We start from the raw sequence: 24,980 nt of genomic DNA on the forward strand, positions 1-24,980 counted from the left end.
TCAGTAAATAAAATGAGCAAGAAATTATAATAATAGTTCTGAAATTATAATAATAGGTCTCAACAGCATTTTCCATTGCTACTCAGTGTGAGATCTAATATGGAATGAAGCAGATATACATACTGAGATTAAGACCCAATGTAAAGGACAAGGTTCCATTTTTTTCATGGATCTTGCCTCTGATAAGATTTCATTGGTTTTTCAAAACCAAACAATGTAGAGATTAAAGTGTGGCGATGAGGAATAGCATCTAATGGTACCATCAAGGCTTTATTAGCAAAAGAAAATATAATGGAACCCTCTGAAGTATAAGAAATGCATAGAACATTGTTCCTTTTGGATCAATCCCAATATTCTTAAAGTAAATGGAAATTTAAAACGTATGCTGTTCTAGGATCTTTTTATGAATCATTTTAAGAAATTGTATGGTTGAACACTCTTTATCTGAGAGCATAGGGATGTTGGGGAGGACTAACAAATACCAGCTAATGGATACTACCCCATCCATGTTCTTTCCATATTTGAAATTCACATGAATGCATGATTAAAGCTACAGATGCCTTGTGATCCTATATGGCTTTCAACATTTGTCATGTTGAGATGATGTTCACACAGACTTTTTTTTAAAAATCAAATAGACATTCTCTTCATAAAACAACGCTAGGAAAACTTTGGGATATATATTAGATGAACTTTCCTCAGAAGAGTAATTGTGCAGAAAGTAGGTCACATGTTGAACAAAATCAGTCACAAACTGCTCACTTACCCAAAGACAAGCCATCTCCTCTAGACTCCTAGAATGTCCTGTAAACCAATTCACTGTTTATTTGTCTTGAAAACATTCCAAGCAAAACAGAGGAGACATCCACCTCCTTTTCTAGGAATTCAGTAAGGTCTAAAATAAAGATGATGAAGAGTGGCATTTTGCTTTGCAGCTTTCCATTTACTTTGCCCACATTAAAATAATCCTTTAGAAATGAAGTAAAGTGTCAGAAGTATTAGATTGCCTACTTCTGGGTTAGAATGAATCTTTCTTCCTTAATTGGTATTCGTACCAAGAGAGGTTCATTGCAGTAACCGGTGTCTTTTCTAGCTATAAAATATTCTTGATTTAATAATAAGTGGTGCCTTTAGCTCAGGAAAAAGAAGGGGAAGGTAGCCATTTAGTATCCCACAATTTGTCCTCCTATTATTATTCAACTCAAGGACATGCCACTAACTGGGTTGTATAAATTGTTATGCACATTAAAAACCTTCATAAAGAAGCTATAAATAGATATTTCACATGATGTTGCAATGATTTCCCTGATCATTCTGTTATATTTTTCCATGTTCACCCCATTTCAATTCTAGATGGCTTGAATCAGCACTGCAAGTATACAATGGTGTACACAATGCAAGTTATATAACTTTTTTGGGGGGGGAATCCAATTTTTAATACAGTAGGATTATAACTTTAGTCTGTAAAACAATTTCTCCTTAGCTAAGGACACCTTAGCTCTCCTGTAACTTAGTAACAAGTAATAAACAATGTACTGTTTGTAATCACTGCTCAGGTCTGGCTTTTATCTAGTGAGGGACCATTTAGTTAAAAACAAAAGTATCATGCTTTGAAGAAGTCAGAACAAGTCATTGTTCATTTGAACTGGTTTTAAGGGACTATTTGCTTAAAAATATTAAAGGGAAACATAATGTCAAATAGACCAGATGGCATTGTGAATTTTAAAATGCTAGATTTAACAGAATGCGCTAATTAGTGAATTAGCTGACTTTTAACAATTCTAATCGGTAATGACACAAAAAGGAATTAAGCACGGTCATATTCAAATGAAAACTTCAATCTGGATTTCAGGAATGTTGGTGAGGGATAGATCAATTAGTGATGAACAGATCAAAAAAGTCAAGATGGTGGCTATGAAATTAAATCCCCACCCACAACCTTCATAACTAGAAGCATTCCTGTCAAACAGACAACAAATGGTCAAAATTGGGAGTGTCCTATCAAATTCTGTACCTGTCAACAGTGGTGTCCCCCAAGGCAGTGTTCTAGGACCAACTCTCTTCATAGTCTACATAAATGACCACTGTGATCATATTAAGAGCAACTGCATTCGCTTTGCTGATGATGTAAAGTTATTCAACAGCACCGACAATACTGCTACCTTTCAAAAAGACCTTGACTATGTATCAGAATGGTCAAATAAATGGCAACTTCAAATCTCAACAAATAAATGCTCTGTCTTACATATTGGCAAAAAAATATCAGAAAATAAAATACAAGCTGAATAGTTAAGACCTTGTTGATGATCCAAACTCTGTCAAGGATCTTGGAGTACTCATCTCTAATGACTAAGTGCTAGAGCCCACTGTAACTACATGGCCAAAAAGGCATTAAGAGTTGTTAACCTAATCCTACGTAGCTTTTTCTCTGGTAATATCACACTACTAACTAGGGCAATAAAACATTTGCTAGACCAATACTTGAATACAGCTCATCAGTCTGGAACCCGCATTACGTATCTGATATTAATACAGTTGAGAAAGTCGAGAAATATTTCACAAGAAGTGTTCTCCACTCCTCTACCCATTGCAGAATACCTTATGCCACCAGACTTGAAATTCTAGACCTAGAAAAACTATAACTCTGCCACCTTCAGTCTGATCTAAATATAGTATATAAAATCATACATTGCAATGTCCTACCTGTCAATGAATACTTCAGCTTCAACCATAACAATACAAGAGCACACAATAGATACAAACTCAAGGTTAACCGCACCAAACATGATTGCAAGAAATACGACTTCAGCAACAGAGTGGTCAATGTCTGGAATACTTTACCTGACTGTGGTTTCTTCCCCAAACCCCCAAAACTTTAACCTTAGACTGTCTACTATTGACCTCACCCCTTTCCTAAGAGGCCTGTAGGGGACATGCATAAGCGCACCAACATGCCTACCGTCCCTGTCCTATTGTTTCTTTTTATTTTTCTTATATGTATCCATTTCATGTACTCATAACTATATTTACACTTATATCTGTTACTTATAATTGCTTGACAAAATAAATAAATAAATAAACTATGAAATTGAAACCACCATTTTTTTATATGTGTTACATATGTGATACATGTAAAAAGAGATGGGGGGCTTCAGTTGTGGTCATTGTCTTTGTTTTTTTTGACACTTACCATCTCTATGGATGCCCCTGCTGGACTCATATCTGAATCCAAAATGAATCCGTGGTGGCACAGTGGTTAGAATGCAGTACTGCAGGCTACTTCTCCTGACTGCCAGCTGACTGCAATTTGGCTCAAGGTTGATTCACACTTCCATCTTTCCAAGGTCAATAAAATGAGGACCCAGATTATTGGGGGCAATATGCTGACTCTGTAAACCACTTAGAGAGGGCTGTAAAAGCACTGTGAAGCAGTATATAAGTCTAAGTGCTACTGCTATTAGTATCCTTTTTATGATTTTAAAAAAAGAATAGCAAATCCATTTTAGACTATGTTATTTGGTTTTATAATGTTCATAAATATATAAAACTAACTTTTTATTAGCACCAAGAAAAGAAATTGAGAATGTATATCTGTGCTAAATGCTGGCTTGCTTTTACCATGGTGTGTTCTGCTTTACCTATCATGCAAAGCCAACCCCCCAAAAAATGCAAATCACATTAACTATGAAAAGCAAATTCGAATAGTACCATAGCATGCAATGCTAGACTTCACTCTGTGAAAAATATAGGCGATCAATAACATAAAGATATTCTGGGCTGACCTGTGCTAATGTGGAACAATCTTCCCTAATTGCAGCATTCATGCTTTCCTTTATTCAGTTGGAAGAACCAGATGAACCTTTTAGTTTTGTAGCCTTTGGAGAACAGGAATTGTGCTTGCATAGTGTGGCAAATATCTGAGGGAAATATTTTAAAAAACTATCATTACTCAGGATTTATGACCAACATGGGACATTATATTTAGAATAGAATAAATAGAATCTATTTTCCCAGTCCCCAGCCTCCCTCTCTTAACACATACACATAAATATCTAGATGAGGAAGGAGAAAAACAAACATACTTTGGATGTATATAGTCTTAAAAGAAGCCTTATCAAACGTTAGTGCCATGTCTAATAACACAGTATTTGTATTTGACGCAAAGCTATCAGATGGTTTTCCTGAAGGAGAGCACTGGATGTTCAGAATTGGCTAAAAACATTTTTTCTCTCCACATAGAAATCCATAGCATGCTAAGGTTTGAGAATAATAAAACTCATCCCACTGCACAGTTACTGTTTTTAACTTCTGGCAGCGTTGACCAGATTGAAAGTGCTAAACTGAAAATATGATTGTTTCATATAGCCAGTAAGAACTTCCTGGCTTTTCACCAAAGTAATTCTGAATCTCTTTTTCACTTTCCCCCTGATAATAATGAGGCACTTTTCTGACTTCATATTATTGTGCTTTAAATATTTATAGAGTATAGTTCATTTTTCACTTGGAGATGTCTTTATAGGTAAGAAGTCAAAATGCATTTGAGAATTCTTCCTGTAAATTTCACCAGGAAAGCATCCACTCACGTTTGCTTAATTTGTCTAAAATCTTTTTCTCAACTTTATTTGCTGCCCTTTCCAGTGGCAAAAAGTTGTCAAATTCTGATTGGCCGAAAGCTATCCAAATGCCAGCTCAGCTAATATTATGATGGCTACTGCAATTTGCCCTGTACAATTAGTAATCAAAGTAGATGCCCCAAATATTCAATTTCTCCCCACATAATTTCCATGGGAAATTATCATTTTAAAATTAAAATCCATTATTTACATAGTGTCATGATTCAGATTCCTGGAACACAATTTAGTTAGCTAGACAAATACACAGCTGTCTTAAGTGACTGAAAACGATGAACTAAAGGAATTTGATAAGAGATTATTGGCTCAAATGTGACTGTTCAGTTAATTCAAGTTATAGCCACATGAAACTCAGAGCAACTCCACAGGTTTTTTTTTTTTTTTTACCCATAACAGATGGGATGACTCTATCAACAAACAGCTGTTTCTGCTCAGGTTCCTCCTTACCAAGAAGGATCACTGCAAAATTGAACCAGCAATTAAAATCACCTCGACCCTGTGTTTAAGGCTATTTTGAGGAGCCAGAGGATGAGATACAATATTAATGTGTCATTGTTCGGAAAGGGGTGGAAATTCCATTGGGTACAGCTGCTGTAAATTGCTGAGTTGTTGGCATTCTCATCCTACGATTCTCATACACACACACACACACACACACACATACTACAGAGACAGAAATACAGAAGTGCAACATACGTACACAGACACAAAATAATAGAAAGGTTTGTTAAACTGAACTAAACGGAAAAAGATAGCAAATTGGATACTAGTGAAAGTTTCTTGCTAAATTGCTTTCCCCATTCCTCATTTAGGACTGACCTCCAATAGGACCTTGCTCCAATGGGAGATCTGAAAAATATACAAAATTCTCATTGTACTAAATAGTTCCTGCTGGGCCTGACCTGCAGAAGATATGGTTTAATGATGAAATAAATAATTAAACAGAGATGCTAATCCCATAAATCTAACAACTCACAAAGAGCACATCGAGCTTCTAAATTCTGTTTAAATGTTGAGCAGTGTTTGAAGAGGAAATTTGTTTTATGTTTCTGAAGCTTAGAAGCTTAGACAACTCAGGCCATTGTGTTTTCTATATTGTTCATTTTACTGGCTTTTTCAAAGGTTTTACTTTTGAAAGACCTAGTATTCATACAAACCAAAATACAAAAGCAAATTGTTCAAATATTTAACACTGATCATTATTTGTGCCTGGAAACTGAAACACAAAAGCTCAGAGAGTCAGCACTGCCCCTAGAACTCCACTTCCTAATTTTAGCTATATCTCTTTTAACATTTATCATTTTTATTTTATTATACAAAATATAAAGAAGAAAATAAAATAGGAAATTAAGGAAGGGAAAGGGAATGAGGAAAGTGGGTGTGTGAGATACAAAGGGGAAGAGAAAAAGAAAGAAAAGGGGGCATTGACTTCCAATTATTCCAGTACAAAATAAACACATTCCAATTTCAACTTTTTGCCTTTACACATTAATATATAACTAGCCATTCATATAACAGCAAATTTTTCAACAAAACCAAGGTCAAAGTTTCATTTTTTTCTTCGCAAGCACAAATTCCAGAAGTGATATCCAAATAAGAACATCTTTTCCTCTTTAAATAAAGTACGGTAACTGATTTAACCATTCCTACTTTATCTTCCTTGCTATGGAAATAATATGTATTTCTATTTGCACCTAGTAATCTTTGTGAACTGTCACCATTTTTATTTACCAAAATTATTGTATTCTTTCAAATTCTTTGGCCTCACTGGAAAAAAAGGGGGGAACCGTTTTTCCACCCCTTTTTTCCTTCAAAGTACTAAACCTTTTTTTTTTAAAAAAACCCACTTTTTTAAAAATAAAAACTTTCTAATACATATTTTTCTTTGATTTCTTAACATACACACTTTGAACTTCAGTATTGCATTTAGTTCCCTCTCTCATCTATTTTACTGGCTTTTACAAAGGGTTTGCTTTTGACAGACCTAGTATTCAGACGAACTAAAATACAAAAGTAAATTGTTCAAATATTAATACTGGTAATTATTTGCACCTGGAAACTGAAGCATAAATGCTTAGGGATTCAACATTTCCCCTAGGACTCCACTTCCTAATTTTAGCTATATCTCAAAATATTTGTGGGTGATAACTGGATGTACCATTTATAGCAATATATTAAGATCAAGTTTTATTAATACCTACAGGATATACAATTTCCCATTTGCAAAATCAGCATCCATTTGTCCCATTGATATGTGATTCACTTAAAAGGAATAAGCTGATAATAGGAACTGCAACCCAGCTCATTTTAAACTCTTTTTGATCATTACAGAAAAATCGTGGAAAAGAAAATGGGAGTCTTTCTTAAAAATGACAAAAGTTGGATAGATGAATGATTGCGTAGGGAGAATAACATTTTCTTCTCTGGATTAGACCATCATGAATTGTAGGAGAACAATGGCACAATGTATATTTTTTTACTGATTATAATTTGTCCCTTAATCTAAATCCTACCCAACATAATGCAGTGATGAGAAAGAAGTTCAAGTATGTTCATTTTCAGATATAAGGATCAGACAAAATATTACAGTATCTGGAATGCAAAAGATGCAGATGGCAACAAAGAATTGTTGTTTTCTATATATATTTTGTTGCCATCTTATGGTTATTTGGATTTTTTCACACCCCCAAATCCCAAATTTTTACCCAAATATAGTAGCCTGAGGGTTTAACTGCATTTGACTTTATCACAATTACTTGGTAACAAATCTTTCAATTTTTATTTCTTCCATGATTGTTTACTTTTGCTCTGTTGATAGGCATTTCTGATTTATGTGAACATATATAACATCATTGTTTGACTTTGTCTACTCCACAGTATGAAATCCTCAGAGAATACATAATATAGCTAAGCATGATAAGGTTGGAATTTGGAGATCATCATCATATATTTTTGTCCTAAACTAAACTGCAGAATACTTTCATCTCTTGTTAGAGGAAAGAGAGAGAAATAATATTAGCACCAATGTGATGTTTTCTTTTTCATTTTGTTGGCAGTGGAACCCATTATACTGGGTTCTGATGATACTGACAAGGAATGTGATCCTAAAACATATGTGTTTACCCATAGAATTCTCCTGAATAGTAAGAAATCATACAACCAGATGCATGATGGTATCAAACTCATTCTTTAGGCACACTAAAAATGATACACTATGTAAACCTTGTGTATAAAATCCAGCACAGAAATCCAGCACATAATCTGTTTGATATTTTACCTAGTTCAGAATAAACTCCTAGACATCTGCTCTCATGCTGTACTTTAAAGGTCCTTCCTGCATATCCTCAATTAGAACTGTTCATTAACATCCCTAGCCACTGTAAATGCAGAGTTTTATAGTAATTTTTGATTAAGGCATTATCCAATGATTGAGTGCAGATTCTGGTTTGTTGGTTTGCTTTATTAACTGCAATATATTAAGGAACTAGTACTAACATTGACAAAACTAGCTTTGGATGTTTTCAAGAAGTCTGTCAGAATGAAGTGTTCAGTTTTCTTATACACTTTCATGGTGAAGAATAAAATATTAATATGAGAAATGCACATATTTCCTGTAAATATTTGATACCCCAACAGTAATCATATTTCTGTTCTGGAATGGAAAAAACTGTTCTGAAATTATTTACTGGTGAGCTACCCGTGAGTCATTTATTTTTTGTGGCATTTTCTTTCGGTTAAAGTAACATAAGAAAAGACTTTTTAATTAGATCATCCATTCTTGTGCTTTGAAATAACTGAAGTGAAAATGTGTATTACAATTAATGTCATTTAGCTTTTTCGTGACTAAATTTTAAAAGCTTGGCTGAGAAGCAAAAAGCATTAAGCTCAACAAAATTTAATACCCAACCATCTAATAAACCTGTGAAAGAGTTTGCTGCAGGACATCCTAGAAGCTGGATAAATTCAGCTACTGTATCTCTAAGTTCATTCTCATGAACTCAGGCTGATGCATCTTTGTGGCACTTCATTGCTTAATTGTCGCTGTAGGATTTCATGCAAAGAAATGAAAGGAAGGCCTATTCTGAGTAAGAAACAAAGTCATTTGGTCCAAGTTTTGCAATAAAATATATTTAATTATTTCTGAATTATTAAACAATTCATCACCCTCCATTTAGAGTCAAACAACCTACTCTCCAAAAACAATTTGGTTTCAGGAAAAAAAATTGTCCCATAACCTACAACTCCTACACTACAAAAACATATGGACTACTCTACTCGACCAGGGTAAAGCAATAGACGCGATTTACATAAACTTTTGCAAAGCCTTTGATTCAGTGGTACATGACAAGCTACTGTTAAAACTAAACTCTTACAGCATTTCTGGATCCCTTCATAAGTGGATTATTGCATTCCTGTCAAACAGGCAACAACTAGTAAAAATAGGGAGTGCTATATCAGTTAACAGTGGTGTCCCCCAAGGCAGCGTTCTAGGACCCACACTCTTTATACTCTATATAAATGACCTTTGCAATCATCTTATAAGCAACTGCGCCCTCTTCACAGATGATGTAAAACTATTCAACACCACTGACAATGCTACTGTTCTTCAAAGTGACCTTGATTATGTGTCTGAATGGTCAGACATTTGGCAACTCCAAATCTCGACCAACAAATGTTCTCTGTCCTACACATTGGTAAAAAAAATAAGTACACAAATACAAACTAGACGGATATCACCTCATTGATGACCCTCACTCTGTCAAGGATCTCAGAGTATTCATATCTAATGATCTAAGTGCTAGAGCTCACTGTAACAGCATTGCCAAAAAGGCATTAAGAGTTGTACCTATTTCCTGTATTCTTACTCATGTTTATACTTATACCTATTATCTTGTAAGTGATTGACAAATCAAATAAATAAATAAATAAATTGTTGGATACAATTTAATATAAACAATATAAAATATTGTTTATAATATAATATAAACAATTTAATTGTATTATATTATATAAATATAATACAATTTTATATTAAATTCAGATTTTATTTTCAACTTTTTTTTGGACAAAATATTCATGGTCACATAACTGAAATAGAATATATACTTCATACAGACTTTTCAATGTTTATTTTTAAGCAGTTCAAAGAATCTTAGAAAGGACAGAGCTAATACATCACATAAAACGAATGAGTATTGTGTCACTATGGTTTCAATTAAGCAAAAATTACTCATATTCAGAATAGCAAAATATAGGTCATCATTTCTTTTGGGGTTGAAATGAGCCACATATTTTAAATCCCCTTCCTAATTGCTCTCTGAAAATTAGGAATAGGTTATCTCTTTGGAAGGAAGGGAAGTAAACTCTATAGTTCTATGCGTATTAAATGTAATAAGTACTCAATCCAGCAGTATCTTATACATCATATATGAGGTACATATAATTTGTAGGCAGTCACATAATCAAAAAGAGTTACATGCAGTTGCAAGAAGTAGCTGTCATGTCATTGCTCTCCATTATTTTTGATTTTTTTGTGTGTGCTTTTCAATTGTTCAGGGCTGCATAAGTAAGCATGAAAAAGCCCAAGGTTTCAAGAAGTATATAACATGTTTAGAAAAATACTAAGGGTGATGAATCAGGTCTTAAAATAGTTCAATGGGCATGATATTGTGAACTGCCTGTTGTGTGGGGAAAATGGAAAACAGTAGGAGGGAGGGCAAAAGAAAGCCATATTCTGAATAGGAAAACATCGTATAGCAACATTTGCTGCTGCCTCCCAAGTGTCATTATTTATCACCATCTTCCTCCTTCTCCTACTTTTCTACCTAAGAGAATCATAATTCTCTCAGGACTAGTTATTATATAACAAAAATAACATCAACCATGTACAAGAGTTTGATTAAGCATGTAGAAATTGAGGAAAAAAATTCTCAGATCTTCCTCTTTCCCCCTCCAAACAAGTTGTGTATGTTCAGTATGGACAGAATTTAGACAAGCTGTTAGGCAGAATGTGTAAAAAATCAGTAACGGGACATGGAATGCCTGGAATTAAGAACAGAAGCTTCAAGTGTTTCAACATTTGCAAGTTCCACGTGTTAAGCAATAATCATTTTCATGGTGTAATGTTGAATGCATTGAAAACTTGTTTTAAAACCCATTTCATTGAATTTGTTAAGACACAACAGAGATGCACCTATTTCCAATGAAACTTCTGGGGAAAAGGAGAAAACAGAGCTACAAAACAAAACTCTTCAAAGAGATTAAATACAGAAGAGATGCATGGCCCAAGCTCTGGATGTAATTCCCAATTAAGGATCCATCTGACTGGATAGTTGAATTGCTTTCTTCAGATTCTGTGCACAGGTGCATCCAACCTGTAGACACCAGCTTAATGGACTGTTTTGTGAAAAAAAAAACACTATTTAAAATTATAAGAAGGAATTGTCAGAGGTTCAGAGAGAGTAAGGAAGTTGTCATTTTTAAAACATTGAAGTTGAACTATTGTATGCAGATTCATTGAAACATTTAAAATATGAATTTCTTAATGATGATTGTCTAATGTTTTTGGATGAGATTTCTGCCTGCTTTTCATGTAAATCCTGGTGATTCCATTAAGTGGGGTAATGCTTCTGTGCATCCCACCCCACAAATTGCCTTGAGATCAAGTTATGGTTTCCCTCATTCTTTGTTCAAAACTATTTCACCAGATGTTGCTTCATTTCATTGCTCATCTCTCTTAGGATTTGTGGAGTTGTGAAGTCCCAAGATGCAAGTACCTAATATACAATAATGAGAAAATGCAGACTGCATCTATTGAAAATTATGTTAAACACCAGTCTCTTATTTGTTTTCTCATTATTCAGATTAGCCTCTTTCAGTCTCAGACTAAAGAAAAGATGCTGGTAGAAGAGGAAAATAATAAGAAAAGAATAGAAAATGTGATGAAAAATCTAAGAGTCCTGCCCTGGCTCAGATTCCCCAATTGATTACTGGCAAACCTTTTTTTTTGCTAGGCTTAAAGAAATAGTTATCAAAAGAAAGTCCTACTATATGGACAGATAGACATGAACACAAATAAATAATAAATATAAGACATTTAAATGTGAAAAAAGCCCCATTGAGATATAGGAGGAAATATATTAGATTTTTATCTGGTCCCATGTTTCGGGACTAAATTTAGGAATTCTAATTTATATCCCCCACTCCTGTCTCTCATTTTGGGGACTGATTTAGTTCCAAACTGCTAATCTATCTGATCTTTTTGTTGTGATGGACTGCTCATTAATCTCCTTATTATTCTGAATGTCAAAAGTCTGTGTACTTCAATTATTCCCAGACAGGCAACAACCTACATGCCAATACCCTCTAAGGTGTCATTTCCCATCTAGTGAGTAGACATTCTGTGGCCTTGGCAAACCTATATAAAAAGCAAATTTGTTGAAGAGTGAGGTGTTAATAATAACTAGAAGATCTGGTTCACATAGAAGGAAAATTGTCTCTGGGAGAGAGATAATGACAAATTTAAAGTAAAAGGGGTAACTTAAGGCAAGAAACCTCCATTGGGATACTTAGATTATTTTCAGACAACAGGAGAAAAGGTGACAGTCAGGCTTATCACTATGACAATTTACAGTTATCACCTGCATTGCTCTCTATATTGGTGTTCAACCAAGATGGGTGTCTTTCCCTTGTTGGAGTCTGATTCTGAAGGGGAGATTGAGGAGCTGACAGGGAGTGGGAGTGTGGCTCAGGTGGCTGTGGAAGAAATGGGGGAAGGGCATAGTCTGTCTGGGCAATCAGAGGAAGACCCAGGGCCACCCCTCTTCATCCTAGGGCATGCAGGGAGGAACAGAGAAGGGAGCAACGTGGCTTACAGAAGAGAAAAGGGCGCTGATCCCTTTCATTAGTTGAAGCTGGAAGAACAGGATATAAGAAGGCAATTGCACACAGCACCTTGCTGGAAGCAAAGCATGCATTATCTTTGTTGAGGCTTATCTGGATTTTGGCGTCCTCCCAATTACTGTTTTTGGAAGAGTTTGATCTCCAGCCAAGGATAACTGGACATTGGGGGCCAAGTTGGAGATATTAAAGGGACTTTACCTAGTTTTGTGACTTTGTTGCTTTTGTGCCATGCCCCGGGTCATCACAATGGGACCGAAAAGCTGCCAATTGCTAAAAACAGAGGATTGTAGATTGCCCATTAGATGACATGGTAATTTAACCATTTGCATGTTTCCCAAACATAATGTATTTAGGTGAGAGAGGAAGGTCTTTGGGACCATAATGGGGAATGCTTATCATTTTCATTATCTTCAGATCTAAGTGTTGTTTCATATAGCCTAATGACATATGGGAATGACTGGGAAGACAGGAGGGAGAGGCAGAAACTGGACAACCAGTATGTAAAAGATGTCTCAGCACACATAAGGATTGAGGGTATGGAAAACATTTCAGAGGGACCTTTCCTAGTTTCTTGCAAAGCAAAAGGAAAGAAGGAATACCTATGCGTTTTTCCCCATGATAGAACATTGGAATAAAAAGATTCTTGCAACATGTATGAAATATAACTGTGATTCATTTTCCACCCATTCATAAAATATGGGATGAAATAAAGTTCTTATCTGGCAACTGTCCTCTTCTCTTCTCTTCTCTTCTCTTCTCTTCTCTTCTCTTCTCTTCTCTTCTCTTCTCTTCTCTTCTCTTCTCTTCTTTTCTCTTCCCTCCCCTTCCCTTCCCTCCTTCTCTGCTCTTCCCCTCCCCTCCCCTCCTTTACATTTAGATTGATTGGATTTTAGTAATTACCAAACGAGTTTGGTAATTTGCTGGTTGAACAAACATAAGGATAAAACTGACTGGAGAGTAAAATGCCACATCTTATTTTGTGTTGGACAAAATGGCAGGTTTGTATTGCAATGAATGTTATCTGAAGGTTGGGTTGGATACTACAGCAGTTAAGGCAAGTTCAGGCAAGATATTCAATATGCCAAGAGCTACAAGTATCTTCCATGATCTTCATAGATACACCACAGTTGTCTATGAATGAAAGGTTCCATAAGAGTTGGAATCTTTAACATCAGATTTCCAGGTCATGTTGTTATTTTTGCATGTACACCAGGGGTTCCTGCTGCAGAAAATTGTACTGAGCTTGTGGAAATTGGGTTTTCAGTGATGTCTGTCTGCCACACAGCCAGAGGGTGTTGTGATGCTCACTTCTCTTGACATGTTAAATAATGCAAAGGAACATTTCCTGAAAAGGTCTGTCATCTCATATATATATTGTAATTGTTCCTGATAGTGCATGTCATTTAAAAAAATGAAAGCAAAATAAAAAGGCAAGACTGTCAACTCTAAATATTATTTATTGGGATAAGATAAGAAATAGTTTTCAAATTTCTTTCAAACAGATTTATCTTGTTTATCTGAATTCTAATTCATAGGCCCTTGCTATATGTCAACATGTGCTCTAACAAAATGTATGTGGTTCAGATGAATGTAATTCTTTACCAAAGGTTGTAGGAATTGCTGCAAGAATTTTATTTGCTCTGGATTTTTAAAAACCATACAAATGTACAGTGTAATTTGCATAAGTATCATAATGTGGATTGAAACAGTTGTCATTCAAGTACTGTCTTCCAAATTCTAAGTGCAGTTTTTGATTTGAGAACTGAATGCAGAGGAAAATGAATACAGAAAGGCATTCTTTGAGGAAAGTTTGTTGCAGGATGTACATCTCAAGGAAAGTAGTGTTAAGCTGCACATAAGTGAAAAATATCTACAAAATGTACGTTTTAAAATAATTGCAATAAAAAAGAACACTGCATTTGTTTGTGGGTTCTTATAAAACATAATGCAATGAACCCTCATAAAATTAAAATGGACTGACATATTCCAAACTATATCTTTTATTTTATCAAATGCATGTTGAAGGAGTGGGGGAGATTCTACTTATCCTGTCACAAAACAGTAGTTCCTACTTGCTCTCATTTCTTTAGGTACAAATTAATATGAAAATATGATTTAAATAGGGATATCCTGGAATTAGGTGTGTGTAGTTTAATGAAAAGAAAGACTAGGGGAGACATGATAGCAGTGTTCCAATATCTCAGGGGTTGCCACAAAGAAGAGGGAATCAAGCTATTCTCCAAAACACATGAGGGTAGGACAAGAAGCAATGGATGGAAACTAATCAAGGAGAGAACTAATCATTCTAGAACTAAGGAGAAATTTCCTGACAGAACAATTAACTAGTGGAACAATTTGCATCCAGAAATTGTGAATGCTCCAACACTGGAAGTTTTTAAGAAGAGATTGGATAACGATTTGTCTGAAATTGTAAAGGGTTTCCTACCTGAGCAGGGTTGGACCTCCAGGTCCCTTCCAACTCAGCTATTCTGTTCTGTTCTGTTCCATTCTGTTCCATTCCATTCCATTCCTCTATTCTGTTCTGTTTTGTTTCGTTCCATTCTGTTCTATTCTGTTCCGTTCCATTCCATTCCATTCCTTGAGCAGATCCCAGTAAGGTGGCCTTCTGCAGCTGACCAATGGTTATCTTGTCAGTGCCAATTGTTTTTAAGTGCTTACCTAGGTCTTTAGGCACAGCACCCAGTGTGTCAAGTACCACTGGAACCACCTGCACTGGTTTATGCCAGAGTCTCTGCAGTTGGATATCAAGTCCTGATATCTGGTGACTTTTTCAAGTTTTTTCTTGTCGATTCTGCTGTCACCAGCTATGGCAATGTCGACGATCCACACTTTTTTCTTCTCCACAATTGTGATATTATTATTATTACCATTATTATTATTATTATTATTATTATTATTATTATTATTATTATTATCATCATCATCATCATCGTCATTAAAGATATATTATTATTTTCTGTATCCTGTTTCTCATTTCCAAATAAAAGAAAAGACCATCAATGCAACAAAAGTATCAGTGGCATTTTTGAATTTTTGATTCTTTGACTTAAATTAGTTTAAATGTGCAAAAAATATTTTCAAAAATCAGGATCAAAAATGATGTATTTTTTCTTCTTATGGTTATTTGCTTGAACAAATGAGAATTGCAGAGGAAAAGACATTTTAGAAATCAAACCTTATTTATTCATTAAAACTAGACCCTGTGTTTCTGCTGAAACTAGATTCTATTCAAAAAGAAGGATTTCTTTTTCACAAATCAGCAGAGCACAGTAAAGTGGGACAATAATGGAGCAATAAGGGACCAGACAGAGGGTGGGAAAGGAATCATACAAGTCATAACCTTTGCTAATAATGGGTAAGAGGTGTTTACATGACATCAGCATTCTGAATAATGCACCCATTGAAAGCAGAACTGTGAGGCAGGTAGATTTCCTCTAAGAACATGTTTTTTGGATACATCATATTGGCACGGCTGGTGAAAACCAATTCTGACAGTTCCCATGGTTTTCACCTAATTAAAAGAATAAAACTTCCCCCTCTCAGGTGTCACCGGTCACATTGTCCAATGAAGCTTGAAAGCAGGCTCTTCTCTTCCTTCAACATCCACCTGTTTTGATGACTTTGGCTTCCACAGGAAAGCTTTTTGTTTGGCTATCTACTTCTCCTCTCCCTTCCCCCTCTCAGGTTTTGTTCCAACTATGAAGCAGCACAAGATGGCTTCAGCCAGGTTTGATTCAGGGTTGACATGTGATTTATCTGTCTCATAATCTTTGTCAAATTGGCTGGTGGAAGAATATGCATTAAACCAAACTTCATTTCAAGCCTCCTTTCTCAAAAATAACAACAACAACAACAACAAAAACCAACTGTTTGTTCAGGGACAGAATGTACCTGGTTCCTTTAGCAACAAATCCCTTAAATGCTACAGATTCATTCTGTGTCAGAATAACAGACCTTGTAATAGTTAAATGACCTTGCATGGCTCCTATTTTCCTCTAATTTACAAATATAGAGATCAGAGAATCATGCTGGAAAATGTCAGTTGCAGCTTCATCAGCAGAATCTTTGCTTTTCTCTGCTCCTTTGAGAGGTTAGCACAGCAGTTTAAAATCCAAATTAATTACACCATGTTTGCCATTTGATATTAGTAAACTAATGAATATCATAACCCTGAGGCATTCATCTTGGTCAGCTATGGTGTACCTCAAAACTGTTATCTTTTTTCTTGATTAGTTCTCCCCCCGTTTTATGAAAGCAGATACAAAATAATAAACCTACTCCTTATTATATATATAGAGCTATAGAGAGAGAGAGCTTCTGAAGCAAATTGAATTTCTTTCTTTTTTCTTTTTTCTTTGGAGATAAAACTTGATATGTTCTTCAACTCCCTGGTATAATGTTAGGTTTTTGCTACTACTTAAATCTAATGAGTCTTCTTCAAAGGCATTGCTTGCAAGACATAGCAACAGGCCTGTGAAAATTATATGATATTTACTGCAAAAATAACTGTTGTTGCGCTTCCATCATTACAGTGTACCCACTCAAAACAGCATAACAAATACATATCTTATAATTCTATTATTAATGTTATTTTCAATAGCCATCGTCTCACCCCCAACTGGTAATAGTACTATATTCATCAATGTACCTGTTTTATTTAATAAGATAGATAATTCAGCGTATCTTGCAAAAATATTGCTTCCTAAATCACTGGTTAGGTATAAACTATATACAGATAAATATTTCTTCAGCAGAAATATATATCATCTTTGTCATTTCTATTTCTTTTGTTCAAAGACCCTTTCTTCATAAGGTACTTATGGAAGCATCACCCTGACCTGATTACTCTTACTTGCTAGAGCTAGCAAATGGACAACCCTTGATCTTCAGCCTGATATGAGAAAAATATCTGAAGTATATGAAGATGGGGGGACAAGGAATAATACCCACAAGTTGCATTGGTTATCAGTTTGTTTCTAGATCCAAGTCAAGGTGCTAGTTCTGACCTTGAAAGCCCCACATGGCATGAGGGCAGACTATTGGAGGAACTGCCTTTCCCCAGTTAGATCTGCCTCTCGCACTAAGTGAAGCACAGTTTCTCTAACTCAGCAGAATAGAAATAGAACAAATAAATAGACTAAAATAGAAGTCCTTCCTATAGTTATTCTTCCCCTAATTTTTGGATGTCCATCAATAAAAATAAGTCTTGATTGAAAATAAAAGTCTCCCTATTGGAAAAGAAATAATTCAGGAAAACTAGTATATAAACATTTTTTCTTTCCTGATATATTTATAGCATTTCTAAATCAAATATATAGGCAATGTCTAGAAGCAGGAACTAATGGAGCTCTGGATTTTCATGATATAGTTTAAGATTTGTATTAATATTGTTGAGCAAAAATTCCTTGATAATGACTGAGAAAAATGAGTAAAACCATGTCATGATGCAGTTATACAAACACAAACAAATCCTTCTGTCTCAAATGTCTGAATAAACACCAGACCTGCAGTGCTTAAATGTAGCTGCTGCTGTTTTTAAACCCACATCTGGGACTGTTCAACATGCCATTCTGGATGACAAGAGAAGTTTTAAAGACGAGTTCCAAAGTGGGATTGCTAATTAAAATGCCACAATATATTATTTGCTTAAATAACTGGAGTTAACTGCATGACAATTAGATTGATCTCTTATATGCATATTATAGTTCTATAAATGTCTTTTAATGATATACAATTAACTTATGATATATTGCACCCTCACTCTAATTACAAATGTGCTCTTGAGACATTTTGGTGGAATTGGCTGCCAGGGCTTAAATTCTGCCACTTAAACTAGAGGTGACATTGGGAAACAGAGGCAACTTTAGGATTGCTCTCATCATGCACTGTGGATTTAACTTAGATTTCCAAACAAAGCTGTGGCCAAGGACTCTTTCATTGGAAGGGGAATATAGGAAGCCAGTTTCAAATTAACCTTGACATTAGATCGGCGCAAATGAACATTTAATAAAAAGACAGAGGAAAATGTTATTCAAAAGTCATCCTCTAATAGGCTCAGCTCAGAAATTAGGTGTGGAGAATATTTTCTAATCTACAATATCTTTCTGTCCCCAGTTTGGACCTTCTTGTTTCCCTAATGATTTCTTTAAAAGCAAGCTAGGATGTAACCATTCACTTTCAATCATCAATTTACCTTTTTCCTGTAATTTAAAAGAAACAAATATTTTGACCCTCAGTTTCATTATCCTTTGTTTCAACTGCACATTAGAAATAAACAATATTGCAACATGAAAATTATATTTCCCAGCACACCTTGGCTACAGCACTTAATGAAGAACAGAAAGAGAGGTGGGAAAAGGTAGGAAAAGTGAAAATCCATTGTCCACCTACTAGCTGGGCACCAAATAGGGCAAGAGGGATGTGAGTTAAAGAGCAGATAAGCAACTTTAATGTCTATAATCTTCATAACTGAACATTAATTGAACTTTATAAACCAGCCAAATCCAGGTTAGAAATGGGATTCCCCACCCCCCCCCCCATGATCACCAGATTTCAAGATACTTTACACAAAAATATAAGTGTACTTTTTGGAAAGGAATTGTTTAATGTTGCTCTCTTGTTTTTGAATAATAAAGCTTAGCACAAAACATTTAAAATGGAATCAATAATTCTATATACAGTTTTTAAAGATGCAGCTGTCTGCTACTACATTGAAAACATGTCCTTAGGCAGATAATTGATGGCACTGAGAGGAGTGGGGCTAGGGGACTTTTAATATTTACTCAGGTTTCTCAAAACTGACCATGAGGTAGCATGGAATTTGTTCTATGGTATAACTTTAAATGGTTCTTCCAAGACATTCATAAAGAGCTCCAAGTGATTTAAATATAAGCTATCTAATCCTATTAAGTCATTATAATCCACTGAAGTAACCATATTTTGTCTTTTTTTTGTGGGTTATATAACATTGATTTTAAAACCAGGTAAATATTCTAAAATCTACACAAGGCATGCACCAATTTCATTAACTAATATAGATACAAAGATATGATTTGTTTTGATTAGACAGCTGCATTATGTTATCATACAAAATTAATCCATTTTACTGACATTATTAGGGTAGACAAGCATTGGATAATTTATTTTTAATTATTGATTAATAATAATTAATCAATATTGTGACTATAAGCTGAAGTTATATTGTATTCTGCTCTATAAATAATTTTATATGCTGAAAAGCTTTCAATATGGTTCAGGTTAATTTTATAAAGCATGTCAAGTGAAGATGAGTTTCTTGCCTTTAAGAAAAAGATTTATAAATTATAAAATTATAAATTTATAGATTATAAATTTTTAATATGCTAATGCCATTTGGGCAATATTGAATAATTATTCTGCTTCATTGTCTAACTGAATAAGTGGCTCAACAATTTGACAAATATTGAAGTCGTAAGATTTATGGGATATAAAAAAGCTACTATGATTCCCTTTGGCATAGATTTCAACATGTCATACAAGACATTGATAAACAAATATTTATATGTAATTAATAAACAAATATTTATATGTAATTAATACTTGATTATTAAAATATATGTTAATATATTTAGGTTATTTGTATTAATGTCAGACATTAGTTTTTAGAATTTTTTTTCACATGTTTAGGCAATTATAATTTAACAGGTAACTAGGTTATCTATTGGAGTAGAATATACTGGGATTACCATTTTTCAAATTTGCTTTTGTTTATCATTTGTTTTAGTATCTTTTGTTATAAGTTCTTTTCTATATAATGTTTAAAAACTGCAGTTAATATTATATTTTAAAAAGATGTCTGTGATTTGAAATGTATTTTATCTCTAAGGAGTTCTGTATTTTATATCCCAATATCAATAAGAATCATTTCCATTTCTTTCTAATATGTGTTGTTGATGAATTAAGGTTATGCTGCCTAATAGGTTGGAGGATTGTTATTAATATTTTAGGCGTGAAGTAGATTCAGTCACATTAGAATTGTGCAACTTTTGAGAGTTAAGAAATTGTGTATGCCCATTGGAGATATATAATCAGACAAAAAGTGTTATCTTGTGAGAATCCCATTTGCATTAGAAATAATATTGTAATGCAAATTAGAAACAGAAAACCGAGAATATATGATGATACTTTAAAACTTTCCAGAAGACGATTACAAAACTCAGGGGGAAAAACAAAAACCTATACTATGTCTATTTTTCATTTTACATAAAATTGAAAATATTTTAATTCATGATGTTTGGAAAGCCAAACTGATAAGATGTTAGAGATGTTATCTGTAAGAGGTTGCAATCGCTTCTTGTGCTTCATACAAAAAGCCTTTCATGTATCATTGACATCAATCTTGATCTATTTCAGCTGTGAAAATGACCTTTCTGCCAAACAATTTGTTTTTATTAAACTCAAAAAGAACCACAATATTTGCAAAAGTCAATTGAATTTGAGATATTGTTTGCATACATCTGAGTTAGAGACAGAACAGGTCAAAAATACAGTATTTTTCTGCAAAAATATGACACCATGAATGGTGGAGAAAATGTAAAGGAATCAAGGACCTGTGATATCTTCATCCAGGACCTGTGGTGGTGCAATAGTTAGAATGCAGTATTGCAGGTAATTCTGCTCACAGCCAGGAATTCAATCCTGACTGGCTCAAAGTTGATTCATGTTTCTGTCCTTCCGAAGTCAGTAAATGATGATCCAGATTGCTGGGGGAAAATATGCTGACTCTGTAAACTGCTTACAGAAGGTTGTAAAAGCACTATTAGCTGGTATATACAGGTGAAACTCGAAAAATTAGAATATCGTGCAAAAGTTCATTTATTTCAGTAATGCAACTTAAAAAAAATCACCTGGTAGTCAACAGTCCTTACAGTCAAGCAACTGTGTATCCGTCAATTGTATGTCATAGAGTGTAAAGCTAAGTAAAAATAACGGTTTAGTTCTGGGTCTTAATTTTTCTGTTTGTCTTCCTTCTCTTTGTAATACAAATGAGTTTGTCAAAATGCTTAACTCCAAAAACTTCCATATGCTAAATAAATAAATAAATCTCCAAAAACATGAACTGTAATCAACCTACAGAAATTGATCCATGCTGTATTCATGTGCTTTCTGGGTTAGGTACCTATTTTTGTATATACTGTACAGTGTAAAACATACAATAAAGTTATATGCTGAAGAGAATATTATTCTTTGAAAAAGAAAAACAACAAGAACAACCAAATGCAAACAGCAAGATTCAATTCAATTTTATATTTTGATTTTCTCATAATGAATAATCTTTATGTCTCAGGGGTGAATTGTTGGGCTCTTGGTATTCTTTAAGATTGCTTCTATTTGTGCAGATTTTTTACCTGCCTAGGTAACATCCTCAGTGCTTGGGGAGTGGAGTTTGTTTATTGTTTTTACATAATATCTTGACATACTAGCTTTGATTGTAATACTGTTTCTTCATTGATAGCACAGGCTGAAAAAAATACTGGAAATATAACAAGTGCTGCTGAAATCAAACTATAGAAAGTAGCAAGGAACCAATCTAGGTTTGAGTTCAACCTTAATAAAGATTTCTAGCCCTGTTTTTGTTTGTTTGTTTCTGGATTATTATAAAGCATTTATCTACTATGGTTAAGTTTTTCATACTTGCCTACCTTTAGTATTAAACCAGAAGTATTTTGATTACGTACATTGGATTTTACTTCAATTGATATTGTTCAAATGCAGTTATTTGATAAAAAATAACTTCTGATTTTTTTTCTGATTTCTTTTGCATTTACCGATTTCAAAAGCATTCAATCTAATTTTGCCCTGATTTGTGGTAAAAACCATGATGGATGTCAGGACAAGGAACATGCACAAACTATAAAGTAGAAAAAATTATTACCTTCTATATATTGGGAAAAATATAGTAGAAGACTGAAAAGGACAGAAAAGTAAACATGGCAGGATTGGTGTAAGTGACATTAGTGGATAACTGAGCAGAAAAGAGAAAAGATGCTGGAAGAGTCTTGCCAAATCTTGATTTATTTAACAGGCCTTAAGACTACTCAGAGAGTCAAGTATTCAATGAATGCTAGTGTTTTTCTTCTCTTGTAGGTATCTGGTTTTAAGAATATTAACTCTCTCTGCAGATATTCAGAGTCTTGAACAGCCATCCAAAAGCAAGTGCTATATGACCTTTTACTTACCCCAATTTTCATTAACCACTTGGTTGTTCTCAAAAGCAATATGCCAATCAAATGAAAAATGTGGATCCAGTTTATCTAAGAGGATGCAGAAAGTCATTTCTTCTCCCCTTGCCATGGTCAGTGTTCTATGTCTAGCTTCTAGGTAATGTTTGTCTAACTCTCATATTGAGTAAAATCTCCAGCCCAGCTGGCAATAGGACAGACTGTGTCTTAGAATGTTCCAGAGGGACCAATTAAAACCTCTCATCTTGTCAAACGTAAAGGTAACAAAAAGCAGTGGTATTGGCACTTGGTTTCACTGTAGAGTCATATGGAAAAAAAGATCATGCAACCTCACTACATCTGGTAATAGCTGGAAACAGTCTTTCATCTTCACTGTAGATACTAATGTATGAGTGGAAATAGAGCCATGTATTTAAACAAGACCATTTTTTTAAAAAAAAGTGTTATAAAGAACTTGTAGTTACTAGTGATCATGATACATGGATGATTTTTGAAGCATTCTTGAGAACTATGAAGAAAGTTTTGATGAATTAACCTGGTTTTCAAATCTGCTTTAAACTCCTGGAATTCTCAGGTATTCTGGATGGTGAAATTTTGGCATGGAAGAGACTAAATCTACAATTATACCAAATCTGTGAGCTTCATAGCATCCTAACTACACACAAACATGGCTGTGATGATTACTTAGAATCACAAAAGTTGTGCAAAAGAAAAATTAAGAGAGCACTTTTGTAAAACATCTCAAAAGTATTAGAAAGAAACACACAATATTATATAAAAAATTAAAAGTAAAATTTGGACTGAAACCTCAACTATTTCTACCAAGAATTATTTTAGAACATATAAACAAGAAATATATTCTGGATGGTGGCATCTGTGGTCAAAAAACCTTTGCACAGCTTCTTTTATTGCACCAGTTATGTCCTTTCCTGAAACAGGAGGTTCTTCAGACTTCACTCTTTCCCTATTAATTTGTGGCTTGACTATACAGTTTATTGCTATTCAGTTTTCATGGAGCTTCCCTTGAAGACAACCTCAAAGAGGACCAAATTTCACCTGGCCTAGAATACAGTGGCATGGGCAGTAATGGATATGTTGGGTATGCTCATGTAACACCTCTGTTTTGTGAGTTACATTGGTTTGCTTCCAGATGTGATTTAAAATGCTAGATACTAGTCACTATCTATAAAACCCAACAGGATCACTTTGGCAAAAAAACAAATCTGGATCATGACCAGGATTCCCTAGTTGAACCACAGACAACTACAATGATCTAATACATATTGATTTTACAGAAGACATTGTTGAAAAAGCACTACTCAATCCAAAACCATCTGTACCTATTGGACCTGATGGAATATGTGCCTACTTCTTAAAAAAGCTATCCACTGCCATAGCTGAACCCTAAGCATAATCTTTGAAAAATCTTTCAGGACCAGCTCCTTGCCAAAACTATGGTCACAAGCCATGGTCATCGCCATCTACAAAAAGGGAGACCCAAGCCTAGTTGAAATTTGCAGACCAATCTCTTTATGCTGCATCACCTGTAAAGTAATGGAATCAATTATTAACCAATTCATCATCCTCCACTCAGAAACAAACAACCTACTCTCTAATAAACAATTCGGTTTCAGAAAAAACTATCCTGTAATCTGCAACTCTTACACTGCAAAAACATATGGACTACACAACTCGATCAGGGCAAAGCAATAGACACAATCTACATAGACTTCTGTAAAGCCTTTGATTCAGTGGTACACGACAAACTACTACTAAAACTAAAATTTTATGGTATCTCTGGACTCCTGCATAACTGGACAGAAGCATTCCTGTCAAACAGACAACAAATGGTCAAAATTGGGAGCGTCCTATCAAATTCTGTACCTGTCAACAGTGGGTTCCCCAAAGGCAGTGTTTTAGGATCAGCTCTCTTCATACTCTACATAAATGACCTCTGTGATCATATCAAGAGCAACTGCATTCTCTTCACTGATGATATAAAACTATTCAACACCATAGACAATACTGCTACCCTCCAAAAAGACCTTGACTATGTATCAGAACAGTCAATCAAATGGCAACTTCAAATCTCAATAAATAAATGCTCTCTCTTACATATTGGCAGAAAAAATCAGAAAATAAAATACAAGCTAAATAGTCAAGACCTTGTTGAGGATCCAAACTTTGTCAAGGACCTTGGAGTACT

Source organism: Pseudonaja textilis, chromosome 3 (assembly GCF_049901715.1).
Source record: "Pseudonaja textilis isolate UNSWEBS1 chromosome 3, rPseTex1.2, whole genome shotgun sequence".
NCBI lineage: Eukaryota > Metazoa > Chordata > Lepidosauria > Squamata > Elapidae > Pseudonaja > Pseudonaja textilis.